The following is a 13,336-nucleotide window of genomic DNA, read 5'->3' as shown; positions in this document are numbered from 1 at the left end:
TCCACCAGAGGAGTCTGACGCATCTCTCTCCACAGGAGGGACTCCACCTCCCTACCAGAGGAGTCTGACGCATCTCTCACCACTGGAGGGACTGCACCTCCCCACCAGAGGAGTCTGACGCATCTCTCACCACTGGAGGGACTCCACCTCCCCCACCAGAGGAGTCTGACGCGTCTCTCTCCACTGGAGGGACTCTACCTCCCTCACCAGAGGAGTCTGACACATCTCTCTCCACAGGAGGGACTCCACCTCCCCACCAGAGAAGTCTGACGCACCTCCCACCACTGGAGGGACTCCACCTCCCTACCAGAGGAGTCTGAAGCATCTCTCACCACTGGAGGGACTCCACCTCCCCCACCAGAGGAGTCTGACACGTCTCTCACCACTGGAGGGACTCCACTTCCCCACCAGAGGAGTCTGACGCATCTCTCACCACTGGAGGGACTCCACCTCCCCCACCAGAGGAGTCTGACGCGTCTCTCTCCACTGGAGGGACTCTACCTCCCTCACCAGAGGAGTCTAACACATCTCTCTCCACTGGAGGGACTCCACCTCCCCACCAGAGAAGTCTGACGCATCTCTCACCACTGGAGGAGGGACTCCACCTCCCCCACCAGAGGAATCTGACACATCTCTCACCACTGGAGGGACTCCACCTCCCCCACCAGAGGAGTCTGATGCGTCTCTCTCCACTGGAGGGACTCCACCTCCCCAACAGAGGAGTCTGACGCATCTCTCACCACTGGGAGGACTCCACCTCCCCTACCAGAGGAGTCTGACGCGTCTCTCTCCACTGGAGGGACTCCACCTCCCCACCAGAGGAGTCTGACGCATCTCTCTCCACTGGAGGGACTGCACCTCCCCACCAAAGGAGTCTGACACATCTCTCTCCACTGGAGGGACTCCACCTCCCCTACCAGAGGAGTCTGGCACATCTCTCTCCACTGGAGGGACTCCACCTCCCCACCAGAGGAGTCTGACGCATTTCTCTCCACTGGAGGGACTCCACCTCCCCACCAGAGGAGTCTGACGCATCTCTCTCCTCTGGAGGGACTCTACCTTCCCACCAAAGGAGTCTGACGCGTCTCTCTCTGCTGGAGGGGCTCCACCTCCCCCACCAGAGGAGTCTGACGCATCTCTCTCCACTGGAGGGACTCCACCTTCCCACCAGAGGAGTCTGACGCGTCTCTCTCCACTGGAGGGGCTCCACCTGCCCCACTAGAGGAGTTTGAGTCATCTCTCTCCACTGGAAAGGCTCCACCTGCCCCACCAGAGGAGTCTGACGCGTCTCTCACCACTGGAGAGACTCCACCTCCCCCACCAGATGAGTCTGACGCATCTCTCGCCACTGGAGGGACTCCACCTCCCCAACCAGAGGAGTCTGACGCGTCTTTCACCACTGGAGGGACTCCACCTACCCCATCTTAAGAGTCTCACGCGTTTCTCTCCACTGGAGGGACTCCACCTCCCCAACAGAGGAGGCTGACGCATCTCTCACCACTGGGAGGACTCCACCTCCCCTACCAGAGGAGTCTGACGCGTCTCTTTCCACTGGAGGGACTCCACCTCCCCACCAGAGGAGTCTGACGCATCTCTCTCCACTGGAAGGACTCCACCTCCCCACCAGAGGAGTTTGACGCATCTTTCTCCACTGGAGGGACTCCACCTTCCCACCAGAGGAGTCTGACGCGTCTCTCTCTACTGGAGGGGCTCCACTTGCCCCACCAGAGGAGTTTGACGCATCTCTCACCACTGGAGGGACTCCATCTCCCCCACCAGAGGAGTCTGACGCGTCTCTCACCACTGGAGGGACTCCACCTCCCCCACCAGAGGAGTCTGACGCGTCTCTCACCACTGGAGGGACTCCACCTCCCCACCAGAGGAGTCTGACGCGTCTCTCACCACTGGAGGGACTCCACCTCCCCAACCAGAGGAGTCTGACGCGTCTCTCACCACTGGAGGGACTCCACCTCCCCCATCAGAGGAGTCTCACGCGTTTCTCTCCACTGGAGGGACTCCACTTACCCCATCAGAGGAGTCTCACGCGTTTCTCTCCACTGGAGGGACTCCACCTCCCCAACAGAGGAGTCTGACGCATCTCTCACCACTGGGAGGACTCCATCTCCCCACCAGAGGAGTCTGACGCGTCTCTCTCCACTGGAGGGACTCCACCTCCCACCAGAGGAGTCTGACGTCTCTCTCCACTGGAGGGCTCCACCTCCCACCAGAGGAGTCTGACGCATCTCTCTCCACTGGAGGGACTCCACCTCCCCACCAGAGGAGTCTGACGCATCTCTCTCCACTGGAGGGACTCCACCTTCCCACCAGAGGAGTCTGACGCGTCTCTCTCCACTGGAGGGGCTCCACCTGCCCCACCAGAGGAGTTTGAGTCGTCTCTCTCCACTGGAAAGGCTCCACTTGCCCCATCAGAGGAATCTGAGTCGTCAGTCTTCACTGGAGGGGCTCCACCTGCCTCACCAGAGGAAATTGGGACGTATCTCTCCACTGGAAGAGCTCCATCTTCCCAATCAGAGGAGTCTTATGCATTTTCTCTCTACTGGAGGAGCTCCACCTCCCCCATCAGAGGAGTCTGAGTTGTCTCTCTCCACTAGAGGGGTTCCACCTGCCCCATCAGAGGAGTTTGGGATGTCTCTCTCCACTGGAGGGGCTTCACCTGCCCCATCAGAGGAGTCTGACGCATCTCCCTCCATTGTAGGGGCTCCACCTGTCCCACCAAAGAAGTCTGACGCGTCTCTCTCCAGTGGAATGGCTCCGTCAGCTCCATGAGATACATCTCTCAGTGTCGTCCACCACTTCCTTCTCAGGGTGTCTGGAGCCACCCTTATTAGTGATGGTCACCACTTCAGCCTCCCTTGGAAAGGGATTGTTCCCTTCATTCTCTTCAGGATAGCTGTTCCCGACTATGGGGAGTATTTCCACCTTTTGCTTCCCGGTCTGTACTTCTCGGACAGTTCCATATTTACGAGCGGAACCAGTGTCCCTAGTGACGGTGGGCTTTCCTTAGCCTTGCTGTGTGTGCACGGCGTGCCTGCCTCCTGGCCGCGGCGCCAAGGCTCCGGCTCTGCCCCCAGCGCCAGGGTCCAGCTCGGCTCGGGTTAAAGGCGACACGCGTCACTGACTGCCGAGCTCCTCCTTGCCATGCAGGAAAACTTTTCCTTACACTTTTTAAACCTTTTGGGAATTTTTAATCCGATTTCTCATTCACTTGGCGAGTGTGTGAGGGAATGCAAGAAAAGAGCTGGCGGCGAGGGAAGGAAGAGTGGAGGAGACGAAGGACGTGTAATGCGCACACATCCAATGTTCTAATGGTCAAATGTTTCTCAAGTTTTCTTTAATATTTTGAATTTTCTTCCTTTACATTGTAAGTTGATACTATGCTTCGGCGAGTGGACTGATACGGACGAGTGTGGCCACCTGACCTTCCACAGCAGGGCACGACCAATTGAGCTTCCAGATACAAGAACTGAGGCACAATTGACTATTGGTGCTATTAACCAAAAGCGTAACACACACACACACACACACACACACGGCAGGGGTTGGCTGGGAATAGCAATCTTACTGAGTTTTATTTTCGTTTTTATTGATCTTTTATTCATTCATTATCAATATTATATATTTTCTTTTTTTTACCTTTGGTTAGTTTCCCTACTGCTAGGGAAAAATACATGCTCTTCACTTCCTAGAACTGTTTAAGCGTGGCTGCAGGTGCTTTAAGAGACAAATGTGGACACAACATGGCGCGAAGGTTGGATCAGCCAGGAGATATTCTGAGACACTTTTTTTTTTTTTTTCTAAATCTCCACTACTTTCTAAAGGCTCTTATTGAAGTGGCACGATTTCTAATAATGTTTTTAGTGTTCGTATGACATTAAAACGATTTTTGCGTTGTTAATAGGAGAAACACTCATCATAACTTGATCTTTGTGGTCTTGGAGAATAGCTGTAGTGAAATAGCAAAGAGTTTCTGAGTACGGGCCTTTTGTGGTAAGCCGCGCGGTGACGGTGAGGGGATGTGCTATTGACTCAGAGGTGCTTGGTGAGAGACAGCAGACCGATACTCCCGCTTAATTATATACCATTGAGAAAGCTATCACCTGATATAAAAAGTGCATAAATAAATGAAAAAAAAGGAAAACTAGTAAACTATTTTGACAATATACAAAAATGTTAGTCTTCAGGAAAAAAACAGAAATAGAGTTTTACGTTTCCAACACTTAGACTTATATTAGAATAGAGATTCCACAAAATTACATAACTTCTTGTAGTGACGTCATATTTCTTGCATTGTTCAGTGTTTACTTATTCCAATCCCAAACAATCAACAAGACTTAAATATAACAACACTCCATTTCAATTCAATTCCACTGAGTTCATCAATCTGAAAACCTGAATGCCAATGCAGGAACCATTTATCAGATTGAAAAGGAGCACAATGGTTTTATAGAGGAGAATTTCGACATAGTGTAAATTTTACTCCACTCTATTGTTTCTCACGAAAACAATTTCTCGTCAAAACTTTCTTTGTTCACACTGGAAAAAAAAAGTTTGTGTATCGACGAGAGATTAAAAGATTAGAAAAAGGAAATTGTTGGGAAAGGATTTTTTTACTTCTCCCGTAAGAGCGATAAGATGGGGAGGCTTAAGGATTATTAAAAAAAGTGGAATTGTATACAGCAGAGTAGGAAGTGAATGGGGGAGGATGAGGGAAGAGGAGGAAAGAGATGGAGAGGGGAAAGGAAAGGAAGGAACCAGTGTGTCGTAAGGAAATGGTGGTTAATTTGCGGACATTTCACAAGCCAAAGGACCGGGGTTCGATTCCCCGGCCGGGTGGAGATATTTGGGTGTGTCTCCTTTCACCTAGAAGTGAGTAGGTACGGGATGTAAATCGAGGAGTTGTGACCTTGTTGTCCCGGTGTGTGGTGTGTGCCTGGTCTCAGGCCTATCCGAAGATCGGAAATAATGAGCTCTGAGCTCGTTCCGTAGGGTAACGTCTGGCTGTCTCGTCAGAGACTGCAGCAGATCACACACACACACACACACACACACACACACACACACACACACGCACATTCTACCCTTCCCTCGTGTTTATTTACTACATGGCATACCTACAATTCTCTTCCTTTCTGTTTATATATGTGTGCGTGTCTTTCTCCATGTTTGTTTTACTAATTTTTTATTTATATATATATATATATATATATATATATATATATATATATATATATATATATATATATATATATATATAACATCTCTTATCTTAACAATTACTAATTCCTTATTAATTAAGTATTTATTTTCCTGTCTTTCTCCATATCCTTCCCTCCTTTCCCTTTCTTTCCCTTTCCTTCCCTTCCCTTTCTTCGCGTACCCTCACTCGCCTTCCCTCTTTGTGAATCGCTCAAGAGTTAAACAGGTTTCGAATACAATTATTTTTTTCATTTTTTTCATCCCCAGTTTGTCCTGCTGAGAAATTGCCATTAACGTGTCTGGAAGTGCCCATTATGTTATGTCTTTTTCTTCTTCTTCTTCTTCTTCTTCTTCTTCTTCTTCTTCTTCTTCTTCTTCTTCTTCTTCTTCTTCTTCTTCTTCTTCTTCTTCTTCTTCTTCTTCTTCTTCTTCTTCTTCTTCTTCTTCTTCTTCTTCTTCTTCTTCTTCTTCTTCTTCTTCTTCTTCTTCTTCTTCTTCTTCTTCTTCTTCTTCTTCTTCTTCTTCTTCTTCTTCTTCTTCTTCTTCTTCTTCTTCTTCTTCTTCTTCTTCTTCTTCTTCTTCTTCTTCTTCTTCTTCTTCTTCTTCTTCTTCTTCTTCTTCTTCTTCTTCTTCTTCTTCTTCTTCTTCTTCTTCTTCTTCTTCTTCTTCTTCTTCTTCTTCTTCTTCTTCTTCTTCTTCTTCTTCTTCTTCTTCTTCTTCTTCTTCTTCTTCTTCTTCTTCTTCTTCTTCTTCTTCTTCTTCTTCTTCTTCTTCTTCTTCTTCTTCTTCTTCTTCTTCTTCTTCTTCTTCTTCTTCTTCTTCTTCTTCTTCTTCTTCTTCTTCTTCTTCTTCTTCTTCTTCTTCTTCTTCTTCTTCTTCTTCTTCTTCTTCTTCTTCTTCTTCTTCTTCTTCTTCTTCTTCTTCTTCTTCTTCTTCTTCTTCTTCTTCTTCTTCTTCTTCTTCTTCTTCTTCTTCTTCTTCTTCTTCTTCTTCTTCTTCTTCTTCTTCTTCTTCTTCTTCTTCTTCTTCTTCTTCTTCTTCTTCTTCTTCTTCTTCTTCTTCTTCTTCTTCTTCTTCTTCTTCTTCTTCTTCTTCTTCTTCTTCTTCTTCTTCTTCTTCTTCTTCTTCTTCTTCTTCTTCTTCTTCTTCTTCTTCTTCTTCTTCTTCTTCTTCTTCTTCTTCTTCTTCTTCTTCTTCTTCTTCTTCTTCTTCTTCTTCTTCTTCTTCTTCTTCTTCTTCTTCTTCTTCTTCTTCTTCTTCTTCTTCTTCTTCTTCTTCTTCTTCTTCTTCTTCTTCTTCTTCTTCTTCTTCTTCTTCTTCTTCTTCTTCTTCTTCTTCTTCTTCTTCTTCTTCTTCTTCTTCTTCTTCTTCTTCTTCTTCTTCTTCTTCTTCTTCTTCTTCTTCTTCTTCTTCTTCTTCTTCTTCTTCTTCTTCTTCTTCTTCTTCTTCTTCTTCTTCTTCTTCTTCTTCTTCTTCTTCTTCTTCTTCTTCTTCTTCTTCTTCTTCTTCTTCTTCTTCTTCTTCTTCTTCTTCTTCTTCTTCTTCTTCTTCTTCTTCTTCTTCTTCTTCTTCTTCTTCTTCTTCTTCTTCTTCTTCTTCTTCTTCTTCTTCTTCTTCTTCTTCTTCTTCTTCTTCTTCTTCTTCTTCTTCTTCTTCTTCCTGTTCTGTCTTCTTTTAAGCTCACGTCTTTGAAAGCAGTTGAGGTTGACGTGTATTATACTGCACATTCTCTCTCTCTCTCTCTCTCTCTCTCTCTCTCTCTCTCTCTCTCTCTCTCTCTCTCTCTCTCTCTGCATTCATTAACCCCTTCCCGCGGAGGATCAATATATAGATGTTTTGAAATTAGGACATTTTGTCGGTTGATCTATATAGACCAGTGGTGTCCCAGGGTCGCGACCCAAATTAGGGTGGCGAGTGTATTTGTGAGGGTCGCGCCAGAGGGTCTTACAAAAATATACCTTAATAATTCAGTTTCACAGCTGTTCACATTTTTATTTTGACTAATGTAACTGATATACTTTAGTAGGACAAGGTAAAGATTCTACCGGACGCAGTAACAAAAGAGTTCATAAAACACCTATGCTTCAGCCGTTCCGCCCATAGATAGTACGAGTAGCTTTCATGTACAAACGTGTACTTCACCACCGAGCAGTCAGCGAGGAGCCTGAGTGAGCTATCAGTTACATCTGTGATGCTGTGGCAGTGAAAGAACGTATTGCATGCACCGTACTTGTTTATCATGTTTTTCTTTTTTTTTTTTTTTATAATGACTCGTAAATATCTTCCTCCCATCGCCGTCTTTGCTTCTGTCTGTCAATCTGTCTGTGCCTCTCTCTGCCTGCCTGGCTGTCTCCTATTGTTTGTCTCTGTCTTGGTTAGGTTAGGTTAGGTTGGATTTATTATTACAATTAGGGTTGTTACTCCAGGTTAAGACTGCACTTAGGGTCGCAACCAAAAAGGGTTGGGAAACACTGATGTAAACAAAGCCGCTAGCGGCTGGACAAGATCAACATGTCGGTCTTGTTTTGCGGGCCAAATTGCGACTAGTTTCTCCATGGTACAATAACGAGAGTTACAGTATTGTACCATGAGTTTCTCCACCCGCTAGGCATCGAAATGCAGCCGAAAACTTTAGCGGCTGACAATTCCAACCGCATATCGACGAGTGTGAACCTACCTTTAGGACACATAATATGCCTAAATAAAGGCCAAAAAATAAGGGTTTCAAAAAAAGTTATTACATAGTTTAATATCTTGTACACAGTGTTAATTATGAGCATATATTTATGTTGAAATTAATGAATATATTTCAATGTAACTGTATTTTTATTTCCTTATAGAAATAGCATCATCAACTTAACATTCATAATATTCTGTGTTTCTTTTGTTACCAATATGTGATCCATAGTTTTCATAGTAAGAAAGTTATTGAATGTTGAAATAACAACAATCGCGCTAAACGCTCGTCGACGTGCTACACGCTGACCGCGCTGGCCGGTGCCGCTGAAAAGCAGCGAACACTACATAGCTGATGACACTTGTTCCCTGCATAAACTATTCGTAACTTTTATTTAGTGACACTAGTCATATCCCCCTATTGAAAAGAGATAGCCCAGTCATGGCAGGTACTTTCTCACACTCCTCAGTCATTCATTTACTATTCATAACGGTCATGAAAAATTAACGCATTTGGTTTCTCTTATTTCGGATTACTGTTGCTGAGGACGGATGCAGCTTATATAGTCAGGCTGAGGAGGTCTACTTAGTCAAGATGGACTCTTTGAAAGAATAATACATTATGCACATTGAAACTTATAATCGTGACCCAAACAACACGAACACCTAAGGACTATATAAAGACTCATGCATGGTTGGTGCTTCTTGATGCTGCCCGAGTGAGGAATCTTAAACCAATTCTCCAAATTGCAGAAAGTCTACATGACCAAAAGATCCCCAACATATATGTATATGTTACCACAGACAATGTAGTACTCGTTTTACACTAAAAGAGATTTGGATAGCTTAAAAAAAAAAAAAAAATGCTGAAAATTCAGATGATTCAGGCAGGAGTGGAATAGGGTGTTCTATTATATGATATAACAGAACACTATGTACATCCAGAGTGTATCAGCCTGAATGTATATTTTGTGGAAAAAATAAGTGTTTGAAAGGAACAGCCACTGCCTTACCGGGCAGTTAGAGTTGATGAGAGGCTCAGTTAAGTTGAAAAATGTTCAGTTGAAAAACAAGATGACAAGAGATTAGCAATAACAAGTCAAAACATTGTTGCTTCACAAGCTTAATACTATCACAACTGCTACAGAAATTATACACGAAAAAAAAGTTCTCTCAAGAATCTAGAACAACAAGCAAGGATGAGAATTAATCTGAAATAACTTACAGCAAGGTTGCATTTGAGGCTTATTCTGACCTTTTTACATTCATAAGAAATAAAATGTTACCTGATAAACTAATTGCTCCTGTATCCACACTTGCAGCTAGAATGGAGAACTGCATGCATTTCAGAAGTTTTTAATGGATCAAACCAACAAGAATTAAGCATATCAAAGAGAGACTGGAATCAGAAGTTAAAGACATTATTCACATTTATTAGGATGAAGCAGGAAAGATGTTAGCCATTCCAGACAGCATTACAATGCAAGACATGGTCCTTGAAAACAAAAATCTTACAAATTAATTAATTTTTGAGATCAAGATCTAGTGACATAAGTGTATCTTATCATTCACCAGGCAACTTTTTATGTTCGGACATAAATAGAGGGAAGCTGTTTGTCATCACCGTGGCCCTACCATCCATCTGATCTTAAAAACGAGTCCATTAATTTGCCATGTCTGCTTCAATAGTTACTGACTCGTATTCTGACTGGAGAACCTCAAAGAGAGAACTCATCCTAACGAGTGAAACTTAACAAGTCTCTTGGTCTCAGGATCTGATATATGTCACAACGCAAGGAAAACAGAAATAGGCCAGGGAACCTCTCATTGTGTTAATTTATGTATATATCTAATATACGCCACAACACAGGGACAGCCGAAACTTCCAAAGCATTTGTTTCTTCCATTTGCTGATCCACGACAATGATAATGACTGCAACTGTGTTCGGATACCCTCAGACTGATTCAGGATTTAAAAAATCAAAAGCTGTAGTGAGCTCGGTTGCAAGGGTCTTTATAGTTGGAAGGCAATAAAGAATGTCTTCTTTGATGGAGATATCCGGTTGACAACACAAGGAAGGCAAAGAGATATGTAATACTATTATGCATTTTTTAAGACTATAGACATAAGTTCTCAATAAATCACTATGAGATATCCTACCTCAAAATGATACCAAGGCCCAAAATTTTAGGACCAGGCTCATGGATTAGCCAACATGGAATGGAGTTGAGAAAGGTGCACATGGTGTGACTTTATTTACACGTCGCTTCTTCTGATTATGGATTCCTTCCACAACCATCGAAAATCGAACAGTTTTAAGGATTAATGAGAAAGTTATCAAGAACAAAATGCAAAACTTGCTGGCTCTCCCTCCCTCCCACCACCATTCTCTCTCTCTCTCTCTCTCTCTCTCTCTCTCTCTCTCTCTCTCTCTCTCTCTCTATATATATATATATATATATATATATATATATATATATATATATATATATATATATATATATATATGTGTGTGTGTGTGTGTGTGTGTGTGTGTGTGTGTGTGTGTGTGTGTGTGTGTGTGTGTGTGTGTGTACACTTAATTCTTTTAAGAATGAGATGTTGGTACGTGATTATCTGATAGATATTACGTTTTATTGCAGTGATTACTGAGTTTTAGGATGTTTCGTCCGACCTTGGATGCATTTATTGTGCTGGCGTCTGATGTGTTAATTAATGGTAAATTCGACGTTTGTGTTTTATGTATCTTCCTCATTCTACTCGGAGAACATAGTTATTTTCAGAAATGCTCAAGGAAATCTGATTGTGTGGTCACTCTGAACAAGAAAATAACAAGTATGATAATGATAACATACTTATATCATAATATTGTAGTAGTAGTTTATAATCGGCATCATTGTAATCTGTGGCAGAGCTTCCCTGTATTATCTCGTGTGTTAGAAGTCAATTGTTTAATTAGAGAAGCAAACACTTGTGATCGATAGAGGAGCGTTTCTAGAATTAATGAAGGTTTGAATAAAGAACTTGCAATGACGAACTTAGAGTATTTGAGACCCGAGACGGATCTCTCTCTCTCTCTCTCTCTCTCTCTCTCTCTCTCTCTCTCTCTCTCTCTCTCTCTCTCTGTGTGTGTGTGTGTGTGTGTGTGTGTGTGTGTGTGTGTGTGTGTGTGTGTGTGTGTGTGTGTGTGTGTTTATGTTTGGAACAACTCTACGGATATCCGCCTTAGTACTCCGTCCGCCACTGCTCATGTACACGTCCCAACTTTTACTTAAGGGGGCCCGCTGCTGGGGGCACAGAGATGTCTGGAAAAACCGGACATGAAATAATCTTGATAACTGCCTACCCCTCCCACCACTCTCTCTCTCTCTCTCTCTCTCTCTCTCTCTCTCTCTCTCTCTCTCTCTCTCTCTCTCTCTCTCTCTCTCTCTCTCTAAATGTTGGTTAAAGTAAGAGCTAATCTAAATTAAATGCAGTTTATAGCAGTAACTGATCACTCCAGCAGCGACACTATACAGTGTATACTCTTCTTACTTGTTACCTAACACAGTACCATATGACCTCTTATATAATATGGCACTTTATGCTCAATGACCGTGAGGTGCCGATCACCAACGACGCGTAACAAATCATCACTCTAGAGGAGTGTCACGACGCGGTAATGAGGACGAGGAAGCCCTACTCGAGAACAAACCGTGTGTGTGTGTGTGTGTGTGTGTGTGTGTGTGTGTACTTTCGTGATATCACGTTACGGAATAAGAAGGCTTGAAGGGAATCAGGTCAAGGCGAAGGTGGTGATGTAATGAGGGGGCCTGCTGAAGTGAGGGTCGCTGTAGTAGTGTGGTATTAATTTGAGGCCTTGAGCTTTGTTCATCGCAAGGTCGCCCAGTGGTACAGGAAGTAAACAGAATCTAGGTCATACGGGAAAATTAGAGATCTCATACATACGAGGACCATCGTGCTCTCTCTCTCTCTCTCTCTCTCTCTCTCTCTCTCTCTATTGTATAGTGCATACCGACGTACTACTTTTATTTTCCTACCTCCAGTGTCTAATAAGAAATTAAGTATGACAAATATCACGATCTCTTAAACATCAAATCTACTACAGTACCACGGCCTCTGTTAAAAATCTAGGATACAATAAAAGTATAAATTTAGATAAGACAAGATGAAATCGAAGTCTCGTGAAGGGTAGATACCACGTAGTATACCGCGGGCGTAACCCATTAATATTCAGGCATTCAGAGCGATATAGTTGCATGTGCGCATTGTTTCTGCTCTCCTTGACAAGTTGTGCACGCCACAGCCAATGAAATAGGAGCCGTCCGTACCGTGTTCAAGCTTTGCTCTTTTGTTTGTTTGTTTGTTTTTCTTTTTAACATTAACTGAGATGTCTTAGTTTACATTATTAACTATTCATTCTCAGGGAAAGTATGCAACTGTATATGCCACGGACACTGAAATAACAACCGTCTGTACATAATGTTCAGGTTTTTAATTGTTCAGTTTTTAGTATAAACTGTATTGTTTTAGTTTGCTTTATAAGCCATTCATTCTTAGAGGAGATATGCAATATCACATTTCCGCCTCTTACAGCGAGTGATCCATTACTGTAAATTGCATAGAAACTAGGCATAGATATGTCAGAGGACACTTGCTGGTTTATAGCCGTAAACGAACGAACAAAGCATAATCAGTTCAGAAGAAATTTACTGCTACCGTGAGAACGTGAAGTACACAGAGATAAAATATTATGTCGTTGGGAATAATTGCCTATCATTACAAAACTGTTGAGAAATTATTAATCTATTGATGAAAAAAAGTTACTGATATAATGTATGTCTGAGAGAGAGAGAGAGAGAGAGAGAGAGAGAGAGAGAGAGAGAAGAGGAAAGATGTTATATATGTACGCACCTATTACCCGTATAATCTCTTCTAATCACAAGCTTCCTGTTGTCTGTTACTTGTACTATGTATATTTGATAAACCAGCGTTAGTAGGCTTATTCCGTACATAGCTACCTATTCTTACAGATATGGTCCTTTTCAAAACAGTTACCGACCTTGTGTTCCTTAAAAGAAAAAAAGAGATAGCTTCCATTCCTTCTGCTCCTTATAAAATGTTCCCAATATTTCAACGTGATTCTTTTGTGAAAGTTATACTAACCTTAATGTTCCTTTAAGATATTCTCTTGCCTTTAGGTATTATGATAATTGGCAATCAATTTCGCCACGCCATAAACACAATGAAAGAGTACTAAGCAGTTATTGATTGATGATATGATCTACATATACTACAACCACATATCACGCCATCATGCATATGTTCGCGTTTACCCAGCGTAGGGACGCATGCCTAGTCACCACCAGGCAGATTAAGGCCATTAGCTGAAGGGATATGGTTCATTACTAGGAATCTCTCTCTCTCTCTCTCTCTCTCTCT

This window comes from Portunus trituberculatus, chromosome 46, assembly GCF_017591435.1.
Source record: "Portunus trituberculatus isolate SZX2019 chromosome 46, ASM1759143v1, whole genome shotgun sequence".
NCBI lineage: Eukaryota > Metazoa > Arthropoda > Malacostraca > Decapoda > Portunidae > Portunus > Portunus trituberculatus.
Note: the sequence above shows the minus strand (reverse complement) of the source record.